The 12,065-nt window shown below is 38.4% G+C and overlaps 1 protein-coding gene across 21 annotated transcripts in view; it reads left to right on the forward strand.

The window, feature by feature from the left end:
- Positions 1–12,065, forward strand: part of EPB41L2 (erythrocyte membrane protein band 4.1 like 2) — a 209,511-nt gene that overhangs the window by 76,897 nt on the left and 120,549 nt on the right. For 4 of the 21 annotated variants that reach the window (XM_019729403.3, XM_074333574.2, XM_074333584.2 and 1 more), the window contains exon 1: positions 8,995–9,101. The exons of 16 other annotated variants lie outside the window; for them this stretch is intronic. The gene's annotated coding sequence lies outside the window, so the exon portion shown is untranslated. Of the gene's footprint in view, positions 1–6,862; positions 6,975–8,994; positions 9,102–12,065 lie in introns of those variants that run through there. One more of the 21 variants, XM_074333575.2, reaches the window with a different exon arrangement.

The raw sequence follows: 12,065 nt of genomic DNA on the forward strand, positions 1-12,065 counted from the left end.
TTTAATCAAAGAAGTAACAGAATTATACCTTCTTTGTCATTAACTTCCCTTCTGAAGAATTTGAGAATATCTGACAGTTGTGGTTAACTGCAACTGTTATACATTTAAGCCTTAGTTTTGCAGTTTCTAGAATGAAGTTGAGGAAGGCTGATTTTTTTTGTTGGAAGCCATAATAGAAATGAACTAGAGAAGTGGTTATTGGTTTTCATGTTGGCTGCAGAAATATTTGTTTAAGAGTATTTGTTGCTGTTGCTATAGAAACGTAGTTAAAACTACAGCAGGGAAAGCATCACAAATAAATCATTGATTTGGTTACCTGAATTGTTTTTCTTATGTTGGAGTTATTCATAATTGACTTCAAATGTTTTTGACTTTTTATTATTACCTGTTACACATATCCAGATATCATAAATTCAAAATACATCAGTATTGAGAATACTGATACTAATCATCTAAAATTTTGGTCACTGTTACTCCTTAGAGGTTTGGGAAAACAATTCCGCTAAGGCAAATCCAAATTTCCTGTTTGTGATGGTGATGGATTGTAATTTAAAAAATGTGTAGCTCCATGTATTTCAGGATAGTTTTGGTTCAGTTGGGGATTTTTCTTAATGAAATACATCGATTGGTATTTTTTAAAAAAGTTTTATTGATATTTTCTTGTACAAACTTACTATGAAGTTATACTGGCCATGCTGTCCATGTTAATAAAGCTAAAATTGTAGCTTTATTAAAAAGCTACAATTTGGATCAGGAGAAAATGGTTTGTTGGGGAAAATCTCTCTGCTTCTGGCTTTTATAGACTCTCTTGCTCAAAGGAAGAGCAGCTATCGAGTCAGTTACAACTTCAGTGGAAGATGTCTTGCAGCTGTGCCTTTTTGGTTTTGTTCCAGAGATAGTATTTGTGTGCACTGTCAGAATATCTTAAAGGCCCACCCTGGAAAGGATTCAACTCTATAAAAGGAGTTTTGTTTTATAACCTTTCACATATTCTTATGGGGTTCTGGTGGTGACGGTGGTCTTCATTGTCTTGTCTGTTAAACTGGCATTTTATTGAGACATAGCCTTCTCAGTTTGAGAATAGAAATTACAATTATAGTTACTGTGTCTCATAAAACACATTTAGCCAAGCCCTTGGCACACACTATGATTAAAACAAAACACCCCTCTCCAAACCTTGTGATTTCAGTGAGTTTTTTTTTTTTTTTTAACTTCTTTTCTGCCTGTATAGTGATGTGAAGGTGGCATTCATTTGGTTCTATTCTTCTGGGTAATTTAATAGATAATGATTTACAAATCAGGTTGCTATATTAAAAGATAAATTATGTAGGGAATCCCAAACAGAGTTTGAAAAGTTTAAAACACCAGTGACTTTGTTGAAAATTATTCAGTTTAATCTGTTTTGAATCAATGCTGAGGGAATTATCATTGAATATATCCTAGGAGATTGACCGTATTTTCTCCCCAGATTTCCCTTTTCAGGCCCCCTCCCCCCAACACACACACAATGCACCAAAGTTCTGAAAGCTATTTTGGATGGAGAACACTGCTTCGGATGCGCTCCCAGCTTCCTAGTTTCCTTACTCCCCTGCCTTTCCCAGCTCATGTGTATTTCCAGTTATCTTCCCTTTGGTCTCCGGTGTAGGCGTTCCTCCTGCTGTCCCAGATTAAACCCTTCTCTTGTGGTTTTGATCCTTTTTCTTCCATCTTTTCTGAACTACCTGACATCCATTTTCCTTTTTCTCCTTTGTGTCTTGAACCTCTCCCTTTGTCTATCCCACCCAAAGCCTGGACCAAGCAAAACAACCAAAATATCTCCCATACATAAATGTCTTCCCGCAACCTTGTCTTCATTGTAGTTACTACTTCCCTTTTCTCTAGACTTTTCTTCTTCGCTAAGCTTGAGATTAATTTACACTTATCTCTTACCCTCCTCTCTTGAAACTTTTTTTTTTTGTAGCCAGTTGGCTTTTTCTGCCACCACTCAGTGAACTTGCTCTTTGAGGTTCCCAGGAAGCTTTTCATGACACCTTTAAAACCTTACAGGTAGTTTGGCTCTGTCATCCACTCCTCCCAGCTTCACTCTTCTCTCTTGCTGGTACTTTTCTTGGTTTGCTGCTTTTTTCCCCCTCTTATGATGAACATTCCCAGTCTCCTTTATAAGTTCCTTGCTCACTGTGTGGGGATTTCTTATGGGCATTTTTCTACTCTGTTTGCAAGGGATATCATCAACTTTCATAGGTTCAAATAACACTCCTTGATGAATTAGTTCCAAATCTTACCATGGAAACTCAGACTGTTGTTCAGACACACGTCTCCAGACATCCTGATGTTCCACCTGGATGTCACACAGTTACTTCAGTCCAAATGCATTAAAAGTAGAAGCCTGTGCTTCTTTCATCCCTGTTTCCTAACTCGTATGTGGAAATTCCTGTCTAGGATAATAGTACGATTATCTGACCTTTGACTGCCGGGAACCTGGGAACTTTGTTCTCCATTACTTCCACAATCCAATTCGCTGTCAGATCCTGTCCATTTTACCTCCTAAATATTTATTGACTCCATCTCTTCCTTTGCATCTTTGTTGCTCTGTCTTCGTCTAAATGTTGTTTCCTGGCTCACTGCAGCATCATCTTAACCACGTTTCTTTCATTGTGTAACTTGTTCTCATATTACTGCCAAAGTAATTCTTCAGAAATACAAAATTAATATTTTCCATTGCCTACAGGATAGAATTAACACATCTGAGCTTCGCATACGGATCACTCATTATTTGGCTGCCTCCCTTGTCCCATTTCCTCCACTCCCCCACCCTGTGTTCCAGGCAGACGAGGTACTTACCGTTCTCTGCAACAGATTTATCTTTCATGATTCTGTGCCCTTCACTTACTGTTCCCATGGTGAGGAGTATGCTTCTACCCTCTGACAATTGGCCCAGTAAGCTCCTTCTTATCCATCAAGGTCAGCTCAGATGTCATGCTGGGAAGCATTCTTCCCTCATCAAGTCAGTTGCTGTTGAATGGTTCACGCCTGTGTTCCAGCTCTCATGCTCTTTATAGCACAGTTATTTATTGAAGTATACTGCTCTTCTTGCACGGCCGGAGGTAAGCTTTACGCAGGTCTTTATCCTCAGCAGCTATCAGTAAGCAAAGAGCAATTCCTCATTGGATGACGGGATCATAGCAAAACCCCAAAATACAGAATTGAAATCCAGATCTCATAGGCAAAGATAATGGTGAATATTCTGGCTTCGTGTTGGACAGTCTTTATTTTTTTGGATGGGTGGGGGCTGTGGATTGAGAAAATAACTTAGGGTTTTCTTTTATAATTGAAGTTTGGAGAGTTAGGTTTTAAAGGTGAAGCTACAGAAAGAAATGAATGGAGCTACAGTTCCAAAGCATGGAATTAATAAGCTTGTGAAGGGCTGGAAGCATACTGGGTTCTCCAACAAGTGCCCAAACCACACAGATGGCATGTACCTGACAGAAGGGAGACGGCGACGCTGGTGAAGTGAGGCCCGGCCCCAGGTGGGCTTGTACCTCCCAGGACATGTGACCTTGCACTGCCTGCTCCACGCACCTCACATTCCCCTGGCTTCTACCAGCCCCGGCAGGTGGAAGCTGTGCTCAACTGTATACAGCATGGTCTTTGACAAGGGCCTTGGTTGACATGCTTGCTGTGTATATGGTTCCAGTAGGGCCTCTTGGATAGTGGGGGCCCTTTTAAAGGAAAGGAGAGAAAATGAAGGGAAATTATGGAGGGTGGATTAGGGTGGGGAAAACAGTTTTCCCTTTACAAATTGAGGGGGAAAAAAATTAGGTTGGTGGAAAAATAATTGCGGTTTTTGCAATTATTTTTAACCTTTTAAACCGCAATTACTTTTGCACCAGCTTAATCAGATAAATAGAATTGGTAGGCCATCACTATATGTTAATGTTTGATTTTTAAAAATAAAGTTACACATGATGATACATTCAACCTTTTTTAGGGGAAAAAATCTAGATGAGTTTTTGACCATTGAAATTCTATGTTTAATAGAAACTTATGTTCATTTAACGTTTTGCACTTGACCAGTGGCTATGGTGGCGATTCTCCTGTAATCCTCAAACAGTTCCATGGCACAGGCAAGTGATCTGCTGGTGCCTTCATTTTACAGACTTCATTAGCTAAGTGGCAGTATGGGGATACAGCCTGACTGTTTGAGTATGAATTTAATGTTCTTTCAGATTGGGGGAGTAGATAACTTCTTGGCAATGATGTCTTTACTTTTGGAAACATAATTTTGGGGGTATTGGGAGGGTATAGGTTTTTTACTTAGTTCAGAGGGTGGGACAGAGCTGGTGAGCTTTCGAGGTCTGCTGGATGCCTTGTCTCAGGGCTCTTTGTTCCTTCTGGCCCTTGGACAGCCATAAAGGGCATGTATTCCCTGTTCTCTCCTAAACGGTGTCTCCCCCCTTTTCTTCTCATCCAAGCAAGACAGTCTGCTTAAGGAAAGGTGATGGAATTAATAGTCAGAAGCTGATCTCCAGCCTGGGTTCTACTAATGACCTGTTGTGTAACCTGGACAAGTAACCTAATTTCTGGCCTCAGGTTCTCCATCTGGAAAAGGCCAGGGCTAGAGGTACATGCATGCTGAGATCCCTTTGGGCTCTAAATTGTTAATATTTTATAAAACCCCCATTTTGCTCAGTCCTGGGTAGGGTGTTGCACAAGTGCCAGTGACATCTTTGTGATAGGTGCTTTTATTTCTTTAATCCCTAAGGCAAGGTGGGTGTCGTTATCCCATTAGTAGTAGCACTTGTTCATTTAACATGAGAGCTGAGTGAGCCTGAGCACTGTCAGCCTGTAATGCTTCTTGACCTCCCCACAGGAGGTGTCCATTTCGCTTTGCCCTGCCCGTGCCTCTGTTATAGCCTTTATCGCATGTGGTGTAATTCTTTGTTTGTGTCTGTCTTGCCTGCTAGACTGTGAATTCCCTGAGGGCTGGTATGAGGAAAAAGCTTGGAGTGTGGTAAGGGCTTGGAACGGTGTCTGATGGAAAAGAGGAACTCAGCACCAGTTCCTTAGACATATGTGGAATGAAAAGAATACATTTTAAACTAAACACTGGGTTTGCTTTACTGGGCTGAATATGTAACTCTAGTAGTGATGCTTTTGACTTTTGTAGTTATAAAAGAAAAAGGAGTTTTTAAGAGCTTTGTTCTAACACTTTTTAGATGGTTTCAAAACATTAACTTTTTGATTATAGATTCCCAGCCACCACAGCTTTATTTTTTTCCTTTCCCCATACCCACCCGCACTGTCTTTCTAAACCCCCTATAAAAATCCGGGGTCGTACAGTATGTTTCCTTCTCAGAGTTTCATAAATCTATAGTCTCACGTTACATTTTTAAAGATGGGGTGGGGAAAAAAACTTGACAAATGACTCATTAGCAGTTTTGCAAATGTTTCTGGATTTAGAGCCTTAGAGAAGTTAGTGCAGTTTTTTCTTCTTCTTGCTGACATCAGATAGCAATGATTCTGTGAAATGTGGGCTGTTAGACAATTTTATAGACCAATTCAAGTTCATCCAGATTAGAAGAGTCATAAAACTTTTCTCCGTGTTCATTCAGACAGTATTATAGTCTTGCATGATGATTGGTAGATGGGAAGATTGGATTCTCTGTAAAATTAGTAGGATCAAAAGCAGGTTTTTCTGAGTACTTTTAAGGTTATTTTAGGGTTATGTCAGAAAATTCTGTGCACTTTTTTTCTGGTATGACAGTTGATGATTGCCTCTCAGGTTAGATGAATAAAGAAGGGAAGACAGAAAGGAACTGTTTTCCTCATTGTTTTTCTGCAACACTGGTAACTTTATTTTCTGCACAGAATCTGGTTTTGGAGCGCTGAGTGACCCATCAGATTATTAGGTCCTTTATATCTTATTTAATTCCATTCTTTGTCCCCATAAAACAGAAGGTAGGACGATTTTAGAAAGTCAAGAAATTATACTGGTTTTAAGATAGAATTCTAATTATACACAAACTCACATATACAAATATAGGAAAAATCTCCCCATGCTAACCCCAACCAATTCCCTTGAATACTTCAAAAATAGTTTTCTGAGGATAAACTTCAAATTTCCCTTTTTAGTGGAATAATGACACAGTGTCAAAACATGGTTATTTGGGATCTACCCAAGACAGATGTAATAGATATAACTTAATGTTAACAACTTTTTGTATGAAGACATTTGTGGATGTTTCAACTAGCATATTTTGTGTATTTTAATGCGTTTGAATATCTTACTAGAAATGAATAATTCAAATGACACCGGACCTGGTTTGTATACTTCTCTGCCAGTAACCCACTGAGTAATCTTATGCAAGTTATTTCACTTCTTTGGGTTTAGTTTATTCATCTGGAAAGCGGGGGTATTAAAATAGAGATAATACAGCATTGATGGAAAAGTGCATTGACTTTGGAAGGCAGCTATGCTCACCACTATACCACCAACACCAGTAGCACTGGTTTTGAAGACAGACCAAATTGGTATAAATTCTGGGTATACCATTTACTGGATATATGACTTTGGAAACTCATTTAAGTTCTCTGGGTTATCTTTTTATCCACTGGATTGATGGTTTATTCTGTTTCCAAATCAGAGTGCCGCAAAACTCTATCTTAATTCTCTTAACCTTTGTTTGGACCATAAGATTCAGATGGCTTATTATCAGGATCTTTTATATTTGAAGCCAGCAGAGGAGCTCGAGCAGTAGCATTGGGTTCCTTACTTAAGAAAGTAGGTGCCTTAGTCTGCTTGGGCTGCTGTAACAAAATACTGGAGACTGGGTGGCTTAAACAACAAATTTATTTTCTCACAGTTCTGGAGTCCGGAAGTCCAAGATCAAGGTGCCAGCCTGGTCAGTTTTGGGTGAGGGCATCCTTCCTGGCTTGTAGATGGCTGCCTTCTCTCTTTGTCCTCACATGACAAGGTGAGAGAGAAAGAGCAAGCTGTCTGGTGTCTTATCTTATACGGGGTACCAATTCCATCATGATGGCCCCCACCTTTATGACCTCATCTGAATCTGTTTATCTCCCATAGGTTCCATCTCCAAATACCATCATATTGGGGGGTTAGTGCTTCAACATACAAATTTGGAGGGGGGCACAGAACTCAGCCCATAGCAGTCGGGGAGTTAAGAGGGCAGGAGGCACAGGGCTGGTGAAAGATACCTGGGATGGATTGTAGAGATTTACCAATGTCCACTTCACTGGATCCAGTATTATGTCAGTAGTTCAGAGACTTTTGGATTCCATGAAGCAACACATTTCAGAAAGAGGTTTGGAGCCAATATTTTTCCAAGTAAATATATTGAAATAAATCTGCCATGCATTGTGGTATTTATCAAAAAATACATTTAACGTTTAAAAAGCAGGAAGAACATAATCTAAATAAAATGTGATACTTTGAGTTGAATAAAATTGGCTCTACTGAAAAACTTACAAAGTTTTTGTGGTTAGTGAAGTTTACTTTCATGATCTAAAATGGCCTTAAAAAAAGTTTTATATTTATTCATTTTTGACAGAGATTAATCTCTTCCGAGCTGCTACTGAAACGTATTTTCACTAAGTTCCCATAAAGCAAATCTTACCCTTTCTCTACTACCGTGTTTCCCCGAAAATATGACCTAGCTGGACAATCAACTCTAATGCGTCTTTTGGAGCAAAAATTAATATAAGACCCGGTACTATGTCATATCATATCATATCATATCATATCATATCATATCATATCATATCATATCATATCATATCATATCATATCATATCATATCATATATTATACCGGGCCTTATATTATATAAGACCTGGTCTTATATTATAGTAAAATAAGACTGGGTCTTATATTAATTTTTGCTCTAAAAGACGCATTAAAGCTGATTGTCCGGCTAGGTCTTATTTTTGGGGAAACATGGTAGTTGGTACAAGTGACTTCTAGTTTATTTAGCTATAAAGTGTTTTCTTTGTAATTAAAAAAGATTTACCTTTTTTCTTTCTTTCTTTTTTTTTTTCCCTAAAGACTTTGCTGTAGGTGAATGTGAATATATAATATTCATTGACTTAGGACCTGCACCATAGGAGAGCAATGTGGTATCAGGGTGAAGTTGTAAAAATGCATACCTAGATCCAGAGTCTGTCTTTGTCCTGATTTCTTAATATAAATATCTACATTGGGAAAAACAAAACAACAACCAGAATTTAAGTTGTGGAAATGTAAAGGGAGTGGGGGTTAGTATTGTAGAATTGAGGGGGAGTAGTTGTTTCACAGATCTCTAACCTGATTCTTAAAAAATGTATGTATTTTCCTTTAGTGACTTCACATTTACTTTGTTTCCCAATCTATTTGTATTCATATGAAGATGGATATAGGATTGCGTTCTAAGTTTAAGGTTGACAACATAATAAAACAGGGATTTGTAACTATATGACAGCACCTATAAATCTACCTTAACATGAGCCTCCATTTTTAAATACAATGAATCAAAATAAATATGTTTAAATAGTGAAAACTGGACTGTATATTTGCAAGGTTTTTCTATATCTGGAAGTGTTTATATCAGTTTGCAGTGGTTTATAAATAAAAATAATTGGACCATACGAGTATTTGTATACATTACATTTTGGTGTCTGCTTAGAGGGGAATAAAATGATAAAAATAAAAACAAAGTTGAGGGGAGGTGACCCAAAGCAAAGCAAAAATCATACCCACAAAAACTGAGAAAAAATTCTCAGCAATAGTAGAATTATAAATATTTTTATAGAATTACAGTTGTGTCATTGCAACTTTTCTTTACGTGAGCTTTCTTCACTTAGTGGGAAGAGTAGGCAGCAGGAAGATGCCTTTTTTCTGTGACCCATGTGAATTTTCTAGCTGAGGAATGAAGTAACTTGGAATCAAGCTGTGCTCTTATACTGAACACGCCTTTCACCAGCAGGGTCGGGCCTGGGTGGGGCTGGTCTTGCTCATTAAGCTTTTGCAAACTAGATTTCCATCCGCTTTCCACAGCCTTTACTGACACTGAAGACCAGTCAGCGGGATCCATGTGCTTAAAAACTGCGTATGTATTTCAAGGGGGAGATTTTTAGTAAATTTCTATTGTAGCAGTTGGGTTTTATGGTACATGCCTGATTGTTTTGTTTTTGAAGGAAGTTTGCCTCTGAGAGTGTCAGTATTCAGGCTGTTGAGAATTTGGAAAATGCTAATGTAACGGAGTAGATGGTATCTGGGTAGGTACACTGATTGGCAAAGGAATATGTTGTTATATTTGAACCAGGCCCTGGGAGAAGAAATATTTTGTGTGTGTCATCAGAGTTTTAGGCCACTTGTTTGCATTTTTCTGGGAAAATGTTGAATTTTGTCAGGTTATCTTCAACATAATTTCCTTTTCAGGTTTGCCATGTAAGAATAATGAAGCTGGTTGCTTTGTTTTATATTGTTCTGCTGTTTTACTATTGATTTATTCAGTGGTAAATACACTCTATGAAAGTTACTTATTCCTAAATCACAGTGAAGACTTTGTAAGGTTAATAATGTTCAGTTATTTTTTTGTAACATGTTAAAGGATGACAGATCTGAATTTAATTAATTTATATGATGCTTCATTTTCATGCTAGCTTGATTGATTAAAAGGAGTTGTACTATGGCTGGAAGAGATTTGAATTCCCATATTTTAACACCTGCAAATTAGTGGCCCTTAACAGTTCAAAAATTATATATTGTTTTGATGTTGTCACACTCAACCTTATTGGTTGAATAAGAATAGGTCTCAGCATCTTCTTTTATTGAATGTTCAATCTGTTGTCACATTGAAGACACGTGAAAACTCACCCCGTTGCCCAGATGCTGACTTAGAAAATACTGTCTTCATGTATTTTCCTGATACAGTCTACCAGTCTAACAAACCTGCTTTCAAAAAGAACCTTGTTTTGATGCTACTTTCTAACAAAACGAAAAGTAGTGCTGCTGTGATCTTCAGATGATCTGTGCAAGTTCCTTCTTTATTGCTGACACTGCAGGGAAGGTTCTCCTACCACTGAAGTAATTACCAGGTGTTTTTCGGGGGTGCATGTGTACTTGGGAAGTTTAAGTTTTCTGTTGTTAGGCCCAACCTAGAATTGTCTCTTTAAATTATTGGCAACTTGGGTGTGGGAATAAATAATAGTGGTGGAGGTGATGCTGATAATTTGGACAGCCCATCCTAGGGTCCCCCTCCCCCATCTCCTCTGTAGTCCTCCTGTACACATTATATGATGTATTGATGGCAAATAGTTTGATATCACAGCTGGATCACAATGAAAGTTGGAAAAGGAAAGGTTAAATTTTGACACTGAGTTTACTTGATTTTTTTGGTGGACTCTGAAATTGAATGCCTGGCATATTCCCCAGCAGGAACCGCTACCAAATCATGTTTACAGATGTTTGAATTTTGAGAATCTTACCTCCAAAGCAAGAAATATATTCAGTTGAAATAAAAACTTGTCCTAGCCAGCACCACCTAAAAACTAGTCATTTGAAGCTCTTACTAAGTCAAGTAGTTTTGAACTAAACTAATGCTCAGAGTAGAAATACTTTTAAAGAAAAAAGGTTTTAAGCATTCCAAATGGCATGTCTGTAATTCCACTGCAGTTACAGCTTTCCCACCTGGGGAAAGTTGCTTTTCTCATGCCAGGTTTGGAGGGTCCATATGCTAACAGTCTACATACCTTCTGCTGACCAGCCAGAGGTTCGGCGTCAACATTTGGATGTGCTTACCTCAGCTAGAAAAGGCATTCAGTTTACGATCTCATATTTTAAGAACAGATGCTATGCATTGGCATAACTCTCTGGTAGTGCTGTAAATATTTAAAATGGCAGAAGAGCTAATGGCCAAAATTTAAAGAGTGCATTAATATTTTCTGACAAGGTTTAGGCCATGTCTGCCTGTCGACTGCAGTGTTCCAAAGCTTACTTACGGAGAAGAGGATTTGAAAGTGTGACATCAGTGTAGGCTTCAGCTTGGTGGCCTTGTCATACTATGGGGAGTTGATTGACTTTGACAAGCTTTTGTCTTATGACCTATTAAAATGCAGCGTCTGCAGCCCCTGCCTTTCTCCTGCGCAGTTAACCTTGGTGGATTTGTCGTTAGCTTATTTGGGAACAGCCTCCTGAATCACTGTTAGTTTTGAGCTAAAGAATTTAGAGTTTGATTCCCACAGAACTAGTATTAGACTGGTTGTAGATTACCCCTTGATACCAAGTGCTTTTTATGATGGGGCTGGGGAAGGATCCGATACAGAAGTAACTGTGGGATGAGCTCAGAAAACGTGGCATCTGTTATGATCATGAGAGATTGTTGGTGTCGGCTTCGCTCTGTTTTGAGTCTGGTTATGGTGTTGCTGGGAGAAACGGCACAGTGTATTTTTCTTTTGTGTAGAACATTATATGATGGTGGTCCAAATAAATGTTCCCAGAATCACAAAATACATTCATGGAGAAGCCACCGGATGCATACTACCGCACCAGGAACGTTGAGTTCCTCATTTGCACAGAAGTTTCACCCTCTTCATGTGGGAGCAGATGTGGGGCAGGGAAAAGGTGTGGACAGGAAACGTGACATCCTTGTGTTTATCGGGTCAATTTTGTTCCTGCTTTTGCCTGTAAATGAGGAAGAAGCTACTGACAGAGGTTTGGGGATGTTTATGTATGACCAGCTTAGAAATTTAATAAGAATCTTCCCATTTTGTTCTACTCTCCTTTTAAAAAGTTCCTCAACTTTCAGAGAAACCTATTCCCAAGTGCCCTGTTCCCCCTTTCCCGACAGAAAATAGGAATAATCTTTTTGGCCTAACTGCATATGTACCATTATTATTGTTAGCAAAAGACACCTCATTGTTTCAGCTCCATACTGAAGGAAAAAGAATAAAAAAACTAGCAAGGTTTCCTGAGGAACTGTATGTGTTTTTGAAATTTATTTGTTTCTAGTTTTCTATTTTGATTTTTTTTTTATATTCCCATATAAGTGAAATCATATGGTATTTCTGTT

This window comes from Rhinolophus sinicus, chromosome 2, assembly GCF_057876585.1.
Source record: "Rhinolophus sinicus isolate RSI-liver-muscle chromosome 2, RSI-T2T, whole genome shotgun sequence".
NCBI classification, from domain to species: domain Eukaryota; kingdom Metazoa; phylum Chordata; class Mammalia; order Chiroptera; family Rhinolophidae; genus Rhinolophus; species Rhinolophus sinicus.